This window comes from Triturus cristatus, chromosome 3_2, assembly GCF_964204655.1.
Source record: "Triturus cristatus chromosome 3_2, aTriCri1.1, whole genome shotgun sequence".
NCBI classification, from domain to species: domain Eukaryota; kingdom Metazoa; phylum Chordata; class Amphibia; order Caudata; family Salamandridae; genus Triturus; species Triturus cristatus.
In genome coordinates, this window is record NC_140584.1 from 665,413,410 (window position 1) to 665,435,292 (window position 21,883).

Below are 21,883 nucleotides of genomic sequence, written 5' to 3' on the forward strand. Positions count from 1 at the left end.
GGGTCCGATGCTGACTTCCTCGAGGAGGCGGAGGCTGCTACACCACCTGGCAGCAGCCCCACATCTGTCCCCGCCTCCTCCGTTACCATCTCCACCCTCCCAGTTGCTCCCGTCCCTTCTGTCCGTGCAGAGGCCCACCATGTCTCCTTCGGCCCAGGCACCGCACCCCCTGCCCCTGTCAACTCTGCTGCCCTTAGTGAAGAGTCTGTGGACATACTGCGGCAGTTGCAGGTTGGGCAGGCATCGGTGCTGACTGTCCTCCATGGCCACACTAAACTGCTCACACAGATGGTGTCGTTCATGGAGGGCATGTCAGCAACGATGTGTGACCAATGCAAGATTCTGCGGTCCATGGACTCTTCCCTGACGGCAGCAGTTACTCTCCTGCAGCGCTCCGTCCCCCCCACCCCAGAACCATCCACACTTCCCTCTCCCATACCTGTCCAATGCACACCCAGACAGTCATGAGCACGCACCCCACCAGACACAGGCAGCACACCCCCAAGTAAGGCAAAGCACACACCGCCTGGCACGCACACTCAGGGGGATGTAGGCACACCCACAGGGTCTGGGCACAGACGACATACACGCAGCCACAGTCGCAGTCCGCAGTCCTCACAACCCTGTCCCTCCAAAACCACTCCCCTTGGCTCCCCTGCCAAACGCTCACCCAAGCAGCTGTTTCTGGGTGAGATGGACCTCGCCCCCGCTGAGCCACCACCCCACAAGCGGGCGAGGAAGTCCCCGGGCACGGGAGTTGAGTCCCCCACCACGTCGATCCCCTCCCCCAGGAGCGCTGCACCCCATCCCTCACCCACCACACCCTCCCTTGACCCTGGGGAATCCTCAGGTGCAGGGGTTGGGCTGGACGTACTTGCAGTGGTGTGCAATGCTGAGCTCGCCTCCACCTTCGGCGCTGACCCACCCCTTGTGGTGGAGACGTCCACCCCTGCACCCACCACACCTACCCTTCCCCCTCCTGTCCCTGCGGTGCCTGGTACTGCCACAGATGATGCCCCACCCCCGTTCGACGAACCTGGAGGTTCATTTGTGCAGGCAAGCTAGGGGTAGACGCGGTCCCCTATGTCCCCCCTTGGACTTTACATATGAACTGGCCATTGGCCTGTGTAAATAGTCTATTTGTTGAATTGTTTTGTTTGTGCTGAAGAACGCCTTTTGTTTTACTTTCAACACTATTGCATTTCAGGTATTTGATGTTGGTGATGAGGCTCCTGGAGTTGGTGTTCTGGTAATGTGTTAGGGTTCTGAGAAATGTTTTTGTATGATGGTCATGAGGTGGACCCTGGTATCTTTGTGCCATCACAATGTCTCTGCAAAGAATCATTGGTAGTGTGTGTTCATTTTGTTTGAGACATTGTCCCAAGGAGTGTTCCTTCCTCTGTGGCAGCTGACATCTTCCCTGCAAACAGTTTCACAATTGTTGTGCTGACCTGTGTCAACATTTCCTTTGTTGGTGACGGATCCCTTCAACAATGGCCATGCCTGCTCACCGATGTCTCCTGCGGAATCGTCTGTGCCATCCTTGCTAGTCACTGTACTTGTGTTTTGAGTATGTAGAAATGCCTTCAGGGACAAATTCACCCTTTTCAGCATTATGCATGTGTGTAATCACGGCCTACCACACAAATGGTACTTGTTATACAGGGTATTTGGGCACCTGACTCACAATTGTGGGCATTGTATCTAGGGGAATTCCACCCTATTCCTTCCATGAGAGACAACATCTTGGTGGCTGGACCAGCATCTGGACATTCCTATCACTCCTGGGATGTGCGTGACAGTGTGTGTTCCCTTTGGCTATCTTAGTTTTGTAGGCAGTTACATGACTATACAGTCTTGTGGCATGATATCAGGGTGTGTATTGTGCTGCATCCGCCATGGGTGGGTATGCATGTGTTATTTGTCCTCACACCCACATGTGGTGTGTCATGCAGTGGGTGAAAGACATCCATGCTCCTGGGAGTGGGACACTGCTGTCAGTGATGTGTTGTTATAGCACTATCATCATAGTCCAAAGTTAGGGACGCGTCCATACCACCATGTAGGTGTGGTCATCTGATAATGATGTACACCCCCCCATATCTCTGTCCACTGCTGGGAGTCCTCTGCACCCACCCCCATATGTCTGGACACTGCTGGTATTCATCTGCACCCACCCCTATATGTTTATCCACTGCTGGTATTCATCTACAGCCACCCCCATATGGCTGGACACTGAGGGTATTCATCAACAGCCACCCCTATATGGCTGACCACTGCTGGGAGTCCTCTACAGCCACGCCTACATGTCTGGACACTGCTGGTATTGCTCTGCAGCCACCCCCATATGGCTGGCCACTGCTGAGAATCCTCTGCATCCACCCACCCACCCCCTTGGAGCAGTACACTGCTGGCCTGGACCTACACACACACCAATATGAAGGTAACATGCAGGGCCAGACCGTAACCCCACATTCGTGGTGTGTGTACACCTCGTATCCCAAATGTACTGGTGCCGTACGGGTACGTGTGAAACGCACCGTACCCCCGCATTCATTGCGTGTGTATGCCTCGTATCACTATTGTACTGGTGCCGTACGGGTACGTGTGAAATGCACCATACCCCCGCATTCATTGCATGTGTACGCCTCGTATCACTATTGTACTGGTGCCGTACGGGTACGTGTGAAACGCACCGTACCCCTGCATTCATTGCGTGTGCATGCCTCGTATCACTATTGTACTGGTGCCGTGCGGGTACTTGTGAAACGCACCGTACCCCCGCATTCATTGCGTGTGTACGCCTCGTATCACTATTGTACTGGTGCCGTATGGGTACAGGTGAAACGCACTGTACCCCCGCATTCATTGCATGTGTACGCCTCGTATCACTATTGTACTATTTCCGTACGGGTACGGTTGAAAAGCACCGTACCCCTACATTCATTGCGTGCGTACGCCTCGTATCGCTATTGTACTGGTGCTGTACGGGTACGTGTGCAATGCACCGTACACGTCCACTTCCATTGTTGCGGTACACAGGGGTTGCAGGACACGCCCCCCCAAGTGACCAGACCCTGGTGGTAATGTATGGGCTCCATATTATAGGTTTGGCTTTGGGTATGGGGTATGTTTCCTGCCCATCACCCCCACCCCACGGCCACTGGGTGTTGTTCTCACCTTCTGCGGCATGTGCGTCGGTTTCGGTGCACCAGGTCGTAGGCTAAGAGGACCAGGATGACACGTACGATGGGGTTCATGGCTTTCTGTACGAATCGTACTTCCTAGGTTGTAAGGGTACGAGTCGTACGGAGAAAACGCTCCGTACAACGATTCGTACAGCCTTTTTCCCGGATTAGAATCGGCCCCAGAATGTTGAGCTGAAGCAGAAACTTCAACCTGGTTCCCCAGTTGCAAAGTCTGCAGCTCTGGAAGTAACACCACATCCTCTCCCCTAAGTGCAACATTTAATCAAGTGGTCAACTGGATAAAAAAACATAAAGATTACAAATAATTTAAAAGTTCTTTGTCTCTATTTGAAAACTCAGAAAATATGTCCTCATTTTAGTTATTTAGAGCACTAACCATAATTTTGATGCACATAAGACCCTCTCATATATGTAATTTCTAAAGGAAATGCTCTAGGTATTACAGTTTTGATTACATCAAGATGACGTCAGGCGTTCCACACTTTTGTAATAAATATAGAATGTTAGCAATCTAGCTGTTCATTGGGATACTGTTGAGAGGCAGAGGCCAGGGGCACGGACTCTGAAAATTGAAGGCAGGTAGGAGAGTGCAGAGGCAACAATTTGACCACACTGGGCAGGCAGGAAGGGCAGTGGCAGCACAACAGACTATGAAGGGCAGTGAAAAGGGGGGAGGGCAACAAACCAACAATACAGGACTGGCAAGAGAGGCTGTGGCAATATAATAGACCATTGTGGGCAGAAGGAAGAGGCAGTGGTAGTACAACCATACATGCCAACAGACCCGTTTCAGCCAGGAAACGTCCAATGTTTTTAAGCTCAAATGGGCTTTATTTGATCTGTCTCCTGTCTACAATCTCCTCTTTTTCAATGTAACTCAAAGGGGAAAATCAATACCCCAGTTCTTTTTCAAAATCTCCCTCTTACCAAGTTCAAAATGTTCGCAAGTATGGTACATTGGATCATGGTAGGCAGGAGGAATTGGGGTAGGGACATGGACTCGGATAACAGAGGACAGGAGGGACATGGAGAGGTGCACCAAACTGACCCTACAGGGCAGGCATCAGGGTTTGCAGCAGCACAATACACCACACAGGGCATGCAGGACGGGAGTGCAGCACAACAATCCATAGAAAGCAATAGGGAAGGGACAGGACCATGCACATGGACAACAGAGAACAGAGGGGAAAGAGGCAATGGTAGCTAGCTGACCATAATGGACAGAGAGGAGAGAAAGCTGCAGCATAACAGACCATAAAGGGCAGGAGGGACGGATCAGGGGCATTACAATGGAACAGGCAAGCCAGGTGGGACGGAATAGGGGTCTGCACATGGAAACAGAGGGCTGGGGGCAAGGGGGCAGGGCAGGAGCAGCAAGATGACCATGGAGGTCAGGCAGGATGGGCACTAGAAACAAGACACACCATGGAGAGCAACAGTGAGACTATGATGGCATACACACAGACCATGGAGGGAAGGTGGGAGGGGGTCAGAGGCAGCTAGCTGACCACACAGGGAAGGTGGAAGGGGCCATGGCAGCACAGAAGACCATGCATGGCAAGCGGGAGGGTTAGTGGCAGCACAATGGCTATGATGGGCAAGAAGGAGGGTGCAGGGGCATGCACAAAGGACCATGGAGGATAGAAGGGAGGGTCAGGACCTGGGCACAGACAAGAGAGTTCAGGGGAAGGGGCCTCACAACAGACCGCACGGGGCAGGCAGGAGGAGCAGTTGCAGCACAACAGACCATGGAGGGCAGAAGGGTGTGGCAGTAAAATGGACCATGGAGGACAGGAGGAAGGGGATAGGGGCATGGCATGTGGACAGGCAGGGTGGAGGTGGCAGGGACAGGTTACAGTCATCTGACAATGCTAGGCAGGTGGGAGGGGAGTGGCAGCTCAACAGAACACTCAGAGTAGAAAAGAGTGGCAGGTCCATGGAACATGGTGGGCAAAAAGGATGGAGCAGGGGCATGCACAAAGACATCGGAGGACAGGGGGAAGGAGAATAGGGCAGCAAGCTAAGCACAGAGGCTAAGCAGGAGGTCAATGATGGGCCATAGAATTGGGCAATGGAGGGCAGGAGGAGTGGACTGGTACATCATGCTAAATGGAGGGCAGTGGCAGCACATCAGACCATGCATGGCAGGAGGGAGGAGGCTAGTCCATGGATTCATACAACAGAGGATAGGGAGGAGGTGGATGGGGCAGCAAGCTAACTGTTCAGAGAAGGTGGGTATTAGGAACTTTATTGTTTTTAAAATGTGTCTGTGCGAACTACTTAAAATATGAACAAGTATGCAGCATAATCTCACTTTTATTCAGGAAGAAGAGGACGTTTGTGACTGTGACTCCGGGCTCACTCGGCAGAAACACCCCCGGCCCTCCACCCCCCATCGCAAAATGTAATGCCCGTGGAAAGGGTAGGTGGACGCAGTGTTATATAGAACATAGTCCTGAGAGCACGATTGAAAATGAAAACTAGATATAGTATATGGTATAAACTATGCACCACAAAGTGTGATATAAGATGAACCGGGCGTGAAATATAATATGCAATACATTGTGCGCAGTGACAGATTCATTGGAGAGCGCGAGATAGAACAGGCACTAGCGTTTGCTATGCGATATGCGCCTTGGAGTGTAATATGCACAGGGCAGTGTTGTGTAACCTAACTAGTCTCTAAAGTTGTAATATAAAATATGTGCTGGGGAGTGTAACGTTGCATATGCACTGTGACAAAGATATGGATCCCAGATTGTAATAGCGCTGTGCTTCATAACATAGGCATCGAGGAAGGCACGTTAGATGAGGCAATATAACCCGTGCGAAGGCAAGTGTGGCATGACATATTCACGGGGTGATGTACAGTGCACATGGGCTAGAGAGTGTCATAGCATACGCACTAGCTGGTGGAATACAACACAGAGGTGTGTGGCACTCAGCGGGCACTGGTGGGTGTAACACAGCATTGGTCTCAGCCAGGAGCACGCTGTGACTCTCAAGTGAGGTTCGTCTCCTTTCCAGAGAGTAAAATAAAAAGTATTACACATCCGGCGGTGGATGTGTGTTTTATTAACCGTGAGGGGGGTTTCTTGCATAGTTTGGTTGAATTTTTGTCGAATCCCCTTTGAATGGCTTGGTGTGCGTGTGTATTAAATGTGCCCGTCAATAGCTACCCATGTTTGTATAAATAAACAACAAGGGTGTCTACTTGGAGAGTACCCACCGGCGGGAGCGCCGGGATTAGGCACGGTAGGGCTTCAGACACGTCAGAGCTTCACTAGCGGTGTAAATACATTCCACGTGGATTAATTGTATGCATAGTTGCCTTTTAATGAATATCACGCAAATCGTCATGGTGATAGGTACATACGGTTTGTCCAGCATGTCCTAGGTGTTTCTATAAATGTATATTTTTTTGAAATAATAAGAAACAAAGGCCGGCCCTGGGGGATGGGGTCCCTGGGGTCATAAGTGGCCTGAGGAGGGGGGCAACGCAGCCCCCCTCCTAAAGAATTAAAAAAAAAAAGGCCATGACCCGGGGGTTGGGGTCCCTGGGGCCAATTAAGGCCTAGGGAGGGGGGCCACGCGGCCCCCTTCCAAATTAATTTTTTTCACCAAAAAAAATTAGGGTGCAGGCCCTGGGGGATGGGGTCCCCAGGGCCAACAAATTAGAAAAAGAAGGCAGGCCACACAGCCCTCCTTCTTAAAAAAATAAAATAAATAAAAGACAGGCATCGCGCCGGAGGCCACGCCCCCTCCTTGCAGCACTCTGCAAACGCGCCCCCTGGCCAGTTGTAAGTTGGGGAATTAATTCCCCTTCAATACTGAGGGTCCCTGAGGGCCAACTAGCCCAACAGGTATCTCCAGTATGCGTCAGGGAGCTGCGTTGCAGACAGGTGTTCTGAGGCCACGCCCCTTTTTACACCTCTATGCAACACAGCTCTGTGGCGCTTACTGGAGATACCTGTTGGGCTAGTTGGCCCTCAGGGAGGTATATACTTGCGGAAATCACCAATTTTAATATGCATCGGTACTTGATGATAAGTTGCAAACCTCTTTTCCACAGGTGGAACACGCGCTAGTTTCAGCGCACTTCCGAGAATCGGAAAAGGAATATTTAATAGAACCCCGATTGACATTGTGAAGGCTGGTATGAATGCCCTCGGCCTTTACATGGTAAATACACCTATGGGAACGAGCAATTGGTGTAATTGATGAATGGTTGGTCCATATTTTATTGAAGATTAAATAGAAAATTGCCATTCTATTTCTCTTCTTTCCTGCTTTTTATACAGCCCTTCTGTAACACAAAAGTGGATGTCCAGTGAGGCGAGTGATTAAAACCCTATGCCCTGATGAAATTGCCACAATAAAGATTAATGGCAATGAAACATGTTGGCCTTCCTTATAAAGGTTAGCGACATATAGTGCTTTTATTTTTGAGTGAACTCACTGGTTGTGAATAAAGAGGGTGACCTAAAGTGAGTTTTCAACTCAATTTTAACATTGCTTGGAACACTTGTTCTTGGCAATACACTGGGTTTTTCATTCTCTTTCTTTGTCTATGGGGACAGCAAAGTTTCCATTTAAAATGTATTTCTTTTTCTTTGTCTATCCATCTTTTTCCTTTACTGGACGCTATCTCTATGAGTTGGCAACCAATGATGATAAAACGTGGGCATACCAGCGAGAACCAGCTGGCAGCCTTCCTGGTGTTGCGTACGTGAGGTGCCTTCTCATCATTCACTCTTCACTTCTCACATCGACTTGTCTGACTTTTTTGTGAGCTGTGGTGTCATACTTTGCGTGAGGCAATGAAGGGCTGTATTGCAGGTTGTTTTAATTGAAATTCAAGAGGTTCAGGACCTGGCTAAATTTGGACGTGTTGCCGTTGGTTGGGAAATAGTTATTCCCAATAGTAGTGGAGGTCCTTGAATTGAAACGTGAGTCCTCTTGATGCCAAGCCATTATTGGTGTTGATAGATGTTGAGTGGAGGGCGGCTTGGCATTTTCCCTCTATAGCTCCTAGTTGAAAAGAGGCTTACTGGAGGTACCTAGTGGGCTAGTTGGACCCTAGGGACCCTTAGGATTCAAGGGGACTTAATCTCTCAACTTAGAACGGCCACAGGGCGAGTTTACACAGTGGTGTAGGGAGGGGACGGGGCCTGACGTGACGTGTGCAAACACGCCCTGTGGCGCGTTTTAAGTTGGGGAAATAATTCCCTTTCAATCCTGAGGGACCCTGGGGGCCAACTAGCCCACCAGGTGCTTCCAGTAAGCGCCACTGCTCTGCGTTGCTTAGAGGTGGTGCAGGCCATGCACCTTTTTACACCTCTCTGCAATGGCGCTTACTGGACATACCTAGTGGGCTATTTTGCCCCTAGGGACCCTCAGGATTCAAGGGGACTTAATCTCCCAACTTAAAACGGCCACAGGGCGTGTTTACACAGTGGGGAAGGGAGGGGACGGGGCCTGAGGTGACGTGTGCAAACATGCCCTATGGCGTGTTTTAAGTTGGGTAAATAATTCTCCTTCAATCCTGAGGACCACTGGGGGTTAACTAGCCCACCAGGTGCTTCCAGTAAGCGCCACTGAGCTGCGTTGCAGAGAGGTGGTCCAGACCGTGCCGCTTTTTACACCTCTCTGCAACGCAGCTCTGTGGCGCTTACTGGAGGTACCTAGTGGGCTAGTTGGACCCTAGGGACCCTCAGGATTCAAATGAACTTAATCTCCCAACTAAAAACGGCCATAGGGCGTGTTTACACAGTGGTGAAGGGAGGGGACGGGGCCTGAGTTAATGTGTGTAAACACACCCTGTGGCGCGTTTTAAGTTGAGGAAAAAATTCCCCTTCAATCCTGAGGGACCCTGGGGGCCAACTAGCCCACCAGGTGCTTCCAGTAAGCGCCACTGCGCTGCGTTGCAGAGAGGTGGTCTAGGCCGTGCCCCTTTTTACATCTCTCTGCAACGCAGCTCTATGGCGCTTACTGGAGGTACCTAGTGGTCTAATTGGACCCTAGAGACCCTCAGTATTCAAGGGGACTTAATCTCCCAACTTAAAATGGCCACAGGGCGTGTTTACACAGTGGGGAAGGGAGGGGACGGGGCCTGAGGTGACATGTGCAAACACGCCCTGTGGCGCATTTTAAGAGGTAGTTTTAATCCCCTGCCCTATTATATACTAGGGGCTTACAGAGGAGGTCATGCTAATCACAGGGGGACCCCAACGCATAGTGTTCCCTAGTGTATGTAGGTGTTTTCACTGTATTCTGAGTATCTTTTAACATAGCATTGGATCTAGGACTGGTTAGTCAGACTCAGTTACCACCAGTATCCGTCTGAAAAAGTTGAGGGTACAGGATGATTTTGCAACAAGGCTTCTTTCTGCTCTTCTGTTTGTTCTTTCTGCATGTTATCCTTCTTCCTGCACTTTTCTTCGTCTTTGAGGACTTCTGTTGCTTCTTTCTGCATTTCTTTTTTTTCTTTCTGTGCGTTTTTTCTTCTTTCTTCACATGTCCTATCTCTGTAGGCATAGTTAGAAATTATCATTTAAAAAACCTTTGAAATTCACTGAAAAAACCATAGGTTTCAGGCACGTTATAGTTAGGAATTAGCATTTAAAAAACCTTAGAAATTCACTGAAAAAACCATAGGTTTCAGAAGCGTTATAGTTAGCTGGACTTTTCACTCGTACAAAACCATTGAAATTCCCCCGTTATAGTTAGTTCAGCTAACTATAACTCGCGCGCCCGCAATGCACTGCTGATGACGTCACATATTACATCACTCATGACATGCTCAGTGACATCACTCATGACATCACTGATGACATCTCAAATAACATCACTGATGACATCACTGATGACATCATCCTTGTGATAGAGTGCCAGACCTCCTCTACCCATAATATAACCTTTGATACCCACATTCAAAAATAGAAACTAACATTTTCAAAACAATGGACATACAAATACCAGTTACAACAACCTGTTCAGTAATTCTAAGATCCACATACACATCCACTCATTCACCAACAGTCCTATACAGTCACTCATACATGTACTCACTCATCATATCTACTCATGCACCTATACATCCTGTTACACAACGCCACTCATCCATAGAGTTACTCACACACATAGTCACTCATGCTAATAAAGAATCAAATATCCATTTACTTGCATATACAGTTATTCACACACCACCACGCTTACTTCTACAGAAACTTACACATACTTAGTCTTTTAAACAATCACTTATAGAAACACATACTTATTCATACAGGAACTCTTCCAATCTCTCACTCTCACATATACTCACTTATATACACCAATAGTCACATATACTAGTTTAAAACATATGTAGTTACTCATAAAGACACTATTGAGACAGTCATTCACTCACTAACACACCCATGCACACACTCATCCACCCATACAGTCCTGCACACATGCTGTATTCAACACATACAAACAGTGAGTCACTCATTCATGCACCTATGCACTACGTAATACCCCCACCGAACCATACAGACACTCAGACACTCATACTGATACTCAAAAAACCAACTTATAACCTATATAGACACTCATGTAGCTACTCACCAACCCATGCAGCCACTTATACACAAAGTGAGAGACTGATACAGATATTTACATATTTAAACATTACTCACTAAGCCATGTATTCACTAGGATACACTTAATCAGTCAGTTATACAATCCATTTTTCAAAAACAAATCATCCATTTAGACACTTATAAACCCATTTATTCTTCCTTCAACCTTGAGATATACATATTTAAAACATATGTAATTTTCAGAAAAACACACATTCACTAGATGATGTCATCGGTGATGTCATTTGAGATGTCATCAGTGATGTCATGAGTGATGTCACTGAGCATAGGGGAGCTTTCTAACCCCGATATTGTTACAGCTATTCCCCCTGATTACAATATCTTTAGGCAAGATAGACTGAAAGGGCGAGGGGGGGGGGTGTGGCACTTGTGGTAAACAAACGAGCCACTTGCACCACTATTCCTATGGATGTTATCATGGGTGAATCCCTTGCCTTCTCCATAGTATTATTGCCGCACCAATCTTTTAAAGGACTTCTAGTCTATAGGCCCCCGGGACCGACAGGCACCTTCTTTGAAGAGCTCTAGTCAATAATCTCGACACTGGTGCTGAGATATGAGCACTGCATATTGGTAGGCGACTTCAATATCCACATGGATGATGGAACGGATGTAGACACGATCAAAATGATGGAGGTTACGGCTCCTCTAGGCCTTTCTCCATATCACCTCGGACCGACGCATGAAAAGGGCCATACCCTGGATCTGGTCTTCTCGACTACTTCTATAGAGATGTTGGTGCGTTTGCAGGTGCTATGGTCGGATCACAGGCTGGTCAAATACTATGTGTCGGAAGCAAAAAAAACATCTAGTGCCCCTACCCGGCAGTCCTGCCAAGGGTCGAGGGCGTACTACCGGGCGACTCCAGAATTGCTGGCACAGGCATGCCTGGCTCACCCATGCCTTATGACAGGGGACCTAGAAAGGGATTTAGAACTGTTACAATCATGGCTCATGGATAGGCTGGATGACCTTGCCCCGGTGAGGCCTCCTCGCAATACAGCTAAACGGGCTTCTGCCCCCTGGTTTACCGAAGCACTGGCGGCTTCACGGCGGCAGTGCAAGGTAGCAGAGAGAGCTTGGCGGTCGCAATATGATCCCGCGGCAAAGCTTGCTTACAGAGCCTCTGTCAAAGCCTACCATCGCGACATCCTCTCTGAAAAAAGCGGCTATTTTTCGAGGAGAATTGAGACTGCCTCCAATTCGTGCAAGGAGATATTCGCCATCGTGAGGGAATTTATGGCCCCTCGTGCTCCTTCGACTCAGGTACCCCCTACTGAGGCGTGGGTGAGTGCCCTTGCCAATTTCTTCACCTCCAAGATCAAATCGATTCAGGACTCCTTCCCCTTGAAGGGGGTTGAAGTATCTCACTATTCTGAGGGTGTCTTCGACTTAACAGCTAGTGCAGACCCGGTTCTGGCAGCCTTTCCGCCACTTTCAGTTTCTCCGTCCCTGGACCTGATGGCCTGCCTTAAATCGGGATCACCTCTTGACGTATGCCCTGCCAAATTTTTGGCAAAGATGGCCAAAGTCATTAATCCCATCGTGAATCCTATTCTGAACTGCTCTTTGAGTGAGGGTGTGGTCCCTCAGGCCTGGAAGCAGGCGATGATCATCCCTCTGCTTAAAAAGCCCGGCCTGGACTCGGAGGTGTTGGCTAATTACAGGCCCATTTCGCTTCTGCCCGCCTTTGCTAAGATCCTGGAGAAGCACACGCATACGGTGCTCTCCGACTATCTGGAATCCCATGATCTGCTGCACTCCACCCAATCCGGCTTCCGCACCAACATGAGCACCGAAACAGCGCTCCTGGAAGTCTCGGAGGCAATTTAGGAGGTGCTGGACTCAGGAGGCAAAGCGATGCTTGTGATGCTCGATCTGTCGGCGGCCTTTGACACCGTCCCCCACGAGGGTCTCCTTGCCAGACTTTATGAGATCGGTCTGAGGGGGACGGTGTTCAGCTGGTTTCGATCTTTCTTGGCTGGCCGTCGACAAACGGTCTGGGCCTCCTCCAGTTCCGCCGAGATGCCGTCACTCGGTGTCGGAGTCCCACAGGGCTCAGTGCTGAGCCCGACTCTCTTTAACATCTTTATGACCCCTCTGGCGGCACTGGCGGAATCTTTCGGGGCCCAGATCGTTTGCTATGCCGATGATACCCAGCTCCTCTTTACCTGCGGGAAAGGAGCAGATTTTGATGGAGAGAGTATACGGGGTTGCCTTGGGGCTGTTTTTAATTGGTTCCAGCTTAACAGCCTCAAGTGCAACTCGGATAAATCGGAGGTACTCTTCTTCGGCTGCAGATCGGACCCAGATTGGCAGGAATGGTGGCCTGCTAATATGTTTCCCCCTGCAGGCTCTTCCCAGCTAGCCAAGAACCTGGGGATTAAGATCGATAATGGTCTGACACTGAGATCCCAGATTCTTGGTCTTACTGGTACCTGTTTCGGCCTCCTCCGGATGCTCCGCAAGTTTCTTCCTATGCTCCCGAAGGATCACAGGAAGATAACGGTTCAGGCTATAATCGGCTCGAGAATGGATTACTCGAATATCCTTTATCTCGGCCTGCCGGAGTATCTGTTGCAACGACTGCAGGTGGTCCAGAATTCGGCAGCACGGGCCATCTGTGGATTACCCAGCCGAGCTAGAACCTCGGGCCTCCTGCAGTCACTCCATTGGCTGCCCATCCGGAAGCGGATAGTCTTTAAGGCCTTGACCTCGGCCCATAAAGCTCTACATGCTTCAGGAGCAAAATATCTCCAAAAAAGGCTAGGCTTTTTACCATCCTGCAAGGTCCCTGAGGTCGGAGTCTTTGTTTCTCGCCGTGGTCCCTCGCATAAAAAGGGCACATATAGGAGGTCGATCTTTCAGACTGCTGTCTCCGCAGCTTTGGAATACTTTACCAGTGACACTGCGCAGTACCTTCAATCTGTTGGCGTTTAGGAAGGGCCTAAAAACCTGGCTTTTTACTCTTTAGATATCAGCCTTGATTGTTAGTTTAGGGACTTCTCATTTTTCTGCTTTTTCTTTTCCGTTATGTTGTGGTACAGGTTTGCAATAAAGCGCCGGGACACTCTTTGAGTAACCGTGCGCTATACAAGACAAATATAACATAACATAACATAACATAACATGTCATGAGTGATGTAATATGTGACGTCATCAGCAGTGCATTGCGGGCGCGCGAGTTAAAGTTAGCTGAACTAACTATAACGGGGGAATTTCAATGGTTTTGTACGAGTGGAATGTCCAGCTAACTATAACGCCCCTGAAACCTATGGTTTTTTCAGTGAATATAGATATATATAGATATAGATATATATATATATTAAAAATATGATTCACAAGAACTCTACAAACCCACCAGGTGGTCCCATCATTTCATCTAAAGCCAGTTTAACAGAGGCTATGTCTCAATATCTGGATTTCTTTTTGATTGATTTTGTAAAAACATTACCCTCGTACATTCATGATACAACCGACTTTAAACGGACTATCTCAAACGTCACAAGGGAACCGGATATGTACATGATAGTCCTGGATGTAACCAGCTTGCACACTTGTATAGGACATGAACATGGTATCATCAATGCAGTGAAATACTTCCTTAAAGGAAGATCTTTGAAATTTACTGAACACAATACAATGTTAATTGATTTCTTAAGGTTCCGCATGTCTAATAGCATCTTTTTATTTCAAAAACAGCACTCTAGACAAATCGAAAGAACGGCAATGGGCACCTGCTTCGCCCCCAGCTACGCAAACTTGTTCGTGGGCTGGTAGGAGAAGCAGGTAGCCTGGGCTAAAGGCATGAACCAATGGGTAGCTTCGGTCAGTGGTTGGTACAGGTACATCGATGGCCTTTTTATCTTTTGGAAGGGCACTACATTTGAGGCAGAATTGTAGATACAAGCACTCAATGAAAATACAGTGGACAGATTAGTTTCACAGAAGTTACATTTCTGGATTTTAAGATCTTTATCAAGGATGGGCTGATCTGCACCTCCTTGTTCCGAAAAGAAACAGCAGGAAATTCTATCTTGGAAGCTAGCAGCAGTCATCCCAGACCCCTAAAAAACAGTATCCCATATGGAGGTCTGTTGCGATTGAAAAGAAACTGTTCAAGAAACAGCAATTTCCATATAGGCTAAAACTTTTGATTGCTCTTTGAATCATGTCAGTGAGAATCCAGATTTCTGGAAACTATGAAATTTGCCTAAATGCATTCTGGACCGAGTGCCCATTCAGGGCGAGATATTCTTTGTTATTTGCTATTTGTCATTAAGTTTGATATAAGTATAGTAGCAAATACTATGTTAACTTATTGGCAAACAATTCATGATTTACGAGTATTCAGACTAATTGAATTATTGAATTCTTGAAATTAGTAGAAATATATTATGAATTGCATGCCCATTCAGGGCGAAATTTTGTTTGTTCTAATATACATGTATATAGGCCAATCATGTTAACTTTAATTAATTGTTGAATCACAGTTGAATTATATACACGAAAGTGAACTGTATAACATTCTAAGATGGCCGACAAAGAACATACTTACAGTCCCTTTACTATGTTGATTGTTCACTTTGCCCCAGAAGTACTTCCTTCATGACTATATAAATGTATGGTGGTTTCTCTGTCCTTGTTTACAGTTTGGAAAAAGGCGCGAAGCCGAAACGCTTCCTGTTTTGTTAACTCGGTAAATTAAAAACTGAGTTTTCACCCTTAACGGTGTGCGGTCTCTTCACATGGCGACGAGTGGTGTTTTTGGAGCTGTATATAGATATATATATATATTCTACTTCTACTATTTGTTTCACATAGCATATGAAATATATATATATATATATATATATATTCACTGAAAAAACCATAGGTTTCACACACGTTATAGTTAGGAATTAGCATTTAAAAAACCTTGCAAATTCACTTAAAAAACCATAGGTTTCACACATGTTATAGTTAGCTGGGCATTTCCCTCGTAAAAAACCAATGAAATTCCCCCGTTATAGTTAGTGCAGGCAACTATAACTCACGTGACCGCAATCCGCTGCTGATGACGTCAGATATTACATCACTGTATTTTGACACTTATTTACCCATGTCTTCTTCCATTCATCTTTAGCTATACATATATTTCATTTTTTTTTTTTTCAGAAAGACACATATGTCATCAGTGATGTAATATCTGACGTCATCAGCAGCGGATTGCGGTCGCGTGAGTTATAGTTGCCTGCACTAACTATAACAGGGGAATTTCATTGGTTTTTTATGAGGGAAATGCCCAGCTAACTATAACATGTGTGAAACCTATGGTTTTTTAAGTGAATTTGCAAGGTTTTTTAAATGCTAATTCCTAACTATAACGTGTGTGAAACCTATGGTTTTTTCAGTGAATTTGTACGGTTTTTTAAATGCTAAGTTATGTATTTAGTAATATATTTTTTTAAACAAAACTTTTTTCACGGCGCGCGCACGGTGCGCGAACTTTGCAGAATTTTTTCCGTTTGGGTGGTGCGCGCAGGGTGCGCACACTCGACGATTTTTCAAAAAAAAAATAAAAAACTTTTTTGCCCTTGGGGATCCTTCTGGGACCCCCTGACAAAGGCTAGGGGGTCATGAACTGTCCACCCTGCCCCCTTTTCACGTTCTCCACATTTGTTTTTCACCCCCTCAGAGTGCGAGAGACAAAATGGCGGCTGACACTTCCTGGTTTCGACCGATTCGAATGTTTACTAAGATCTAACAACCAATCAGAATTGCGCTCGCGCACGGCAAGGTGCGCGCACCCAGCGCGCACGCTGCGCGCGTACAGATATATATATTGATTTCAATGCTATTTTCTCTGGAAATACTGAGCAGATTTACACCAAACCTGCAAAAGGCACTTCATGGACCTTATGGCTACCTCTCTGCCAAATTTCACGTAATTCTGTTCAGCCGTTCGGGCTGTAGCTGCGACTAAAGTCCCTATGGAAAAATCCATGGGGAAAACGTGTTTTGGGACCCCCCCTTTTTCCCGGCCCCCGCTTGACGAATCATCCCGAGACTTTCAGGGTAGGAGCGGAGCGGAGCGCCCCATTAGTTTTGAAAATTTCGCGAGGATTCGTCAATCGGCGACAAAGTTATTCAAAATAGAATTTTGAGATTTCCTATGGAAACTCGGTCCTAACTATAACTATCTACTGGCGACCGCCAGTAGATAATATATATATATATATATATATATATATATATATTCACTTAAAAAAACCATAGGTTTCACACATGTTATAGTTAGGTGGACATTTCACTCGTAAAAAACCAATGAAATTCCCTCGTTATAGTTAGTTCAGATAACTATAACTCACGCGCCCGCAATCCACTGCTCATGACGTCACATATTACATCACTCATGACATGGTCAGTGGCCTCACTCATGACATCACTGATGACATCATCCTTGTGATAGAGTGGCGGTCGCGCAAGTTATAGTTATCTGAACTAACTATAACGAGGGAATTTCATTGTTTTTTTACGAGTGAAATGTCCACCTAACTATAACATGTGTGAAACCTATGGTTTTTTAAGTGAATTTGCAAGGTTTTTTAAATGCTAATTCCTAACTATAACGTGTGTGAAACCTATGGTTTTTTAAGTGAATTTGTAAGTTTTTTTAAATGCTAAGTTATGTATGTATTATTTTATTTTTATTTTTAAGGTTTTTCACCGTGCGCGCACCCCGCGAGTTAAAAAAAAAAAAATTAATGTTTTTTCACCCTTCGGGGTCCTTTAGGGACCCCGTGACAAAGGCTAGGGGTCAGGAACTCTCTACCCTGCCCCCTTTCCACGTTCGCCACCTCTCTTTTTCACTCTCGAACCCAAAACAAACAAAATGGCGGCCGACACTTCCTGATTTTGACCGATTCGAACGTTGACTGACAAGTAACCACCAATCAGAATTACGCTCGCGCACGTTAGGGTGCGCGCACCGTGCGCGCACGGTGCGCGCCTTTAGATATTTATGTGCTTTTAAGTGCAATTTTCTCCATTGACTCCATACATGCAAAAGGCACATGCCTGACCTGAGGACTACCTCTCTGCCAAATTTCAAGTAATTCTGTTCAGCCGTTCGGGCTGTAGCTTGGACTAAAGGTGCTATGGAAAAATGCATGGGGAAAACACGTTTTGGGACCCCCCCTTTTTCTCAGCCCCCGCTTGACGAATCCCCCCGAGACTTTCAGGGTAGGAGCGGAGCGGAGCGCCCCACCTATTTTGAAAATTTCGCCAGGATTCGTCAATCTGCGCCAAAGTTATTCAAAATAGAATGTTGCGGATTTCCTATGGAAACACGGTCCTAGCTATAACTACCTACTAGCGACCGCCAGTAGGTAATATATATATATATATATATGTATTATATGTATATCCATCAAAAAGAGTAACCCCCATGGAAGACACCAACAGGTAGATGTATACTTCATTTATTATGATGACAAACTGCAAGCAGACATTCAGCGAGGGTACAGGCATCTGTGTAAAAGGCCAGCCGGACGCATTTCAGGATATCACTCCTTTCTTCAGTTGCATTTGTTGAAGGGAAACGGTTTTTCCTGCACACTTAAATCATAGGAGTCCCCGTCCTTGTGGGCGTGGCCATTACTATGGCCATCTGGAACTTATAGTGCAGGGATGTTAAACTCCAGTGAGTCCGTAATTCAATACTTCACAAAGGTTGTAAAGGCAAGTATCACCCATGTGGGTGGATGCAGAGTCCTGTAAAAGTGTCTGCACTGCTTTGGTATGTCCTCGTAGAAACTACCTCCCGTAACTCAGAAGGCACCATTGTGGCACCATCAGCTGTCTTCCACGGCTGGGCTCAGCCGCTAACATCCATCAAAAAGAGTAACCCCTATGGAAGACGCCAACAGGTAGATGAATACTTCATTTATTATGATGACAAACTGCAAGCAGGCACTCAGCAAGGGTACAGGCATCTGTGTAAAAGGCCAGACAGACGCGTTTCAGGATATCACTCCTTTCTTCAGTGGCATTTGGTGAAGTGAAACGGTTTGTCCTGCACACTTAATTCATAGGAGTCCCCGCCCTTGTGGGCGTGGCCATTACTATGGCCTACTGGATCTTATAGTGCAGGGATGTTAAACTCAAGTGAGTCCGTAATTCAATACTTCACAAAGATTGTAAAGGCAAGTATTACCCATGTGGGTGGATGCCGAGTCCTGTAAAAAATGTTGTTTGTTTTAACCCCTTCAGCGCGGCGCGGATTTCCGCGCCACGCTGAAGGTTCCGTGCGCGGGCGGGGCCATGACGGAACGGTTCCGTCATGCGCACAGCTCAACCGACGTGCATGACGGAACCGTTCCGTCATGCGCGTCGAAGGGGTTAATAGACATGTATATATGCCAATCATGTTAACTTTAATTAATTGTTGAATGATTATCACAGTTGAATTATATACACGAATGTGAACTGTATAACATTCTAAGATGGCCGACAAAGAACATACTTACAGTCCCTTTCCTATGTTGATTGTTCACTTTGCCCCGGAAGTACTTCCTTCATGACCATGTAAATGTATGGTGATTTCTCTGTCCTTGTTTACAGTTTGGAAAAAGACGCGATGCCGAAACGCGTCCTGTTTTACTTAACCCGGTAAATTAAATACTGAGTTTTCACCCTTAACAGAGTGCGGTCTCTTCAGCTGTATATATATATATATATATATATATATATATATATATATATATATATATATATATATATATATATATATATATATATATATATATTCTACTTCTACTATTTGTTTCACATAGCATATGATATACATATATATGTATATATATATATATATATATAACAACTAGTAATGACAGAGGGGAATTGAGTTCTGAAACAGGCTCACTCACGAGCGAATACGAATCTGATGATGGCATGAATAGAGGGCAAATGGTGGGTGAACAGGTGAATATTCTTAGTCCAGCTGAAGAGCTTAATTTTTTAGCAGAGGACCGCCTGCAGACGCTGCGACCACGGAATCGGAACCAGCCTCAAGCAGCAAGCAACGAAAAAATCAACGTCGCCGGGAGAAGGCGCAAATGCAGGAAAAGGCAGGCCAAGAAGGTAGTGGCGCAGGAGATGATGACTAATAACAACACTGTTGTCAACCTATCACAACTTGTACTTACCAAAGCTGAGACACAGATTCTAGCACTCGGCCTTTCTTTTTGCCCGGAAAGCAGCTTCAACTACGGAAAAACACGTATTGATATCTTCAAATACATTAGGAAGCTGAAACTTCAAAAGTTCTTTACCATCAAAGAGGGTAACACAACATCCACCCCACCGGTCAACTCAAGTACTTCTAATCCCACCAATCAACCAAATCTTGCAGCATCTGATGCATCAATCATGCTCACCATTAGTGAACTCAATGATGAAAACTGCCTCACCAACGTTCCAAACATCAGCCAATATTCCACTCAGGAAAGACTCGGCCTACACAATCTCACGGAGTCCAGTGCTGGGCTCAGTCCATTTACGGTCAAATCTAAATTTTACCCTATGATGCCCAAGGACGCCATAGACATTTTTCATGAACGTATAATTGATGATATCAAAAAATTATACTACAGGACCAACCACAACAAAGCTAGACTTAAACATCAGAACATACAATATGAGAATCTTATTCGTAAATTGAGAGACAGAAAAGACATTGTCATCAACATGTCAGATAAGGGTGGCAATGTGGTAATATGGCCCAGGGCAGAATATATTAAGGAGGCTCAGACACAATTGTCCAACACAGAATGTTACTTAAAAACCACAGTAACTGAATATCACAAAGCTAAGGATAACATCAAGAAAGAGCTTATGAACTGGAAACGACAGGGGCTGATTTCCAGTCAAGAATTGAACTTCATGCTTAATGATTATCCTATTATCCCAACCCTGTATCTAATTCCAAAAATACATAAAGGAATCAATCCTCCACCAGGCAGGCCTATAATTTCGGCGATTGGGGGAATGAGTGAGCACATCACCGAATACGTGGACCATTTCCTACAACCATTTGTACAAGGACTGCCATCCTACATCAGAGATACAGGGGATTTCTTAAATAGAATTCAAAATGTCAAATGGGAGAACGATTCTTTATTAGTGGTGATGGACATTGAGTCTCTATTTACCAGCATCGACCATCATGCTGGTCTAACAGCTGTTAAACATTACTTGGATAACAGACCCTTAGGCCTCTATAACCACAATATCATGCTTTTAGAGATGGTGAAATGGTGTCTTTTAAACAATTTTTTCATGTTTGAAAATGCAGTATATCGTCAATTGCGGAGTGTAGCCATGGGGGCTTGCTTCTCTCCCAGCTACGCGTGCTTGCATGTGGGCTGGTGGGAGGAGCAGACCCTCCATGGCACTCTGGCTAGGGTGGTTGATAAACACGTTTCACATTGGCATCGATATATAGACGATGTATTTTTTATTTGGAAGGGTGACCATGAGAGTGCTTTATTATTCATCGATGAACTCAATAATAATATCTGTAACCTTAAGTTTACTGCATCGATCAGCTCCTCTGAGGTCCCATTTCTGGATACTAAGATTTACATTCATGAGGGTCGTCTAGAATCAACACTTTTCAGAAAGCCAACAGCAGGAAACGCCACCCTTCATGCGACCAGTGCTCACCCCCGCCACTTGATACGTAGCATCCCCTACGGGGAACTACTCCGGTTGAAACGAATCTGCAGCACGGAAGGGGAATATATCAAATGTTCTGAACAGGCATTGTCCCGATTCAAAGAAAGAGGATATAAAAATGATATCCTTCGACAAGCCCAGGCGAAGGTGGCTCTCAAATCCAGAGAGGACCTTTTATCCCCCAATAATGACACCACAATACCACTAACAAGCAGTCATGACAACATCAATGCACCCCGTCTCATCATCACATTTAACAAACAACATCATCAGCTCAGGAGGATAGTTAATCACAACTGGCCAATACTAAGA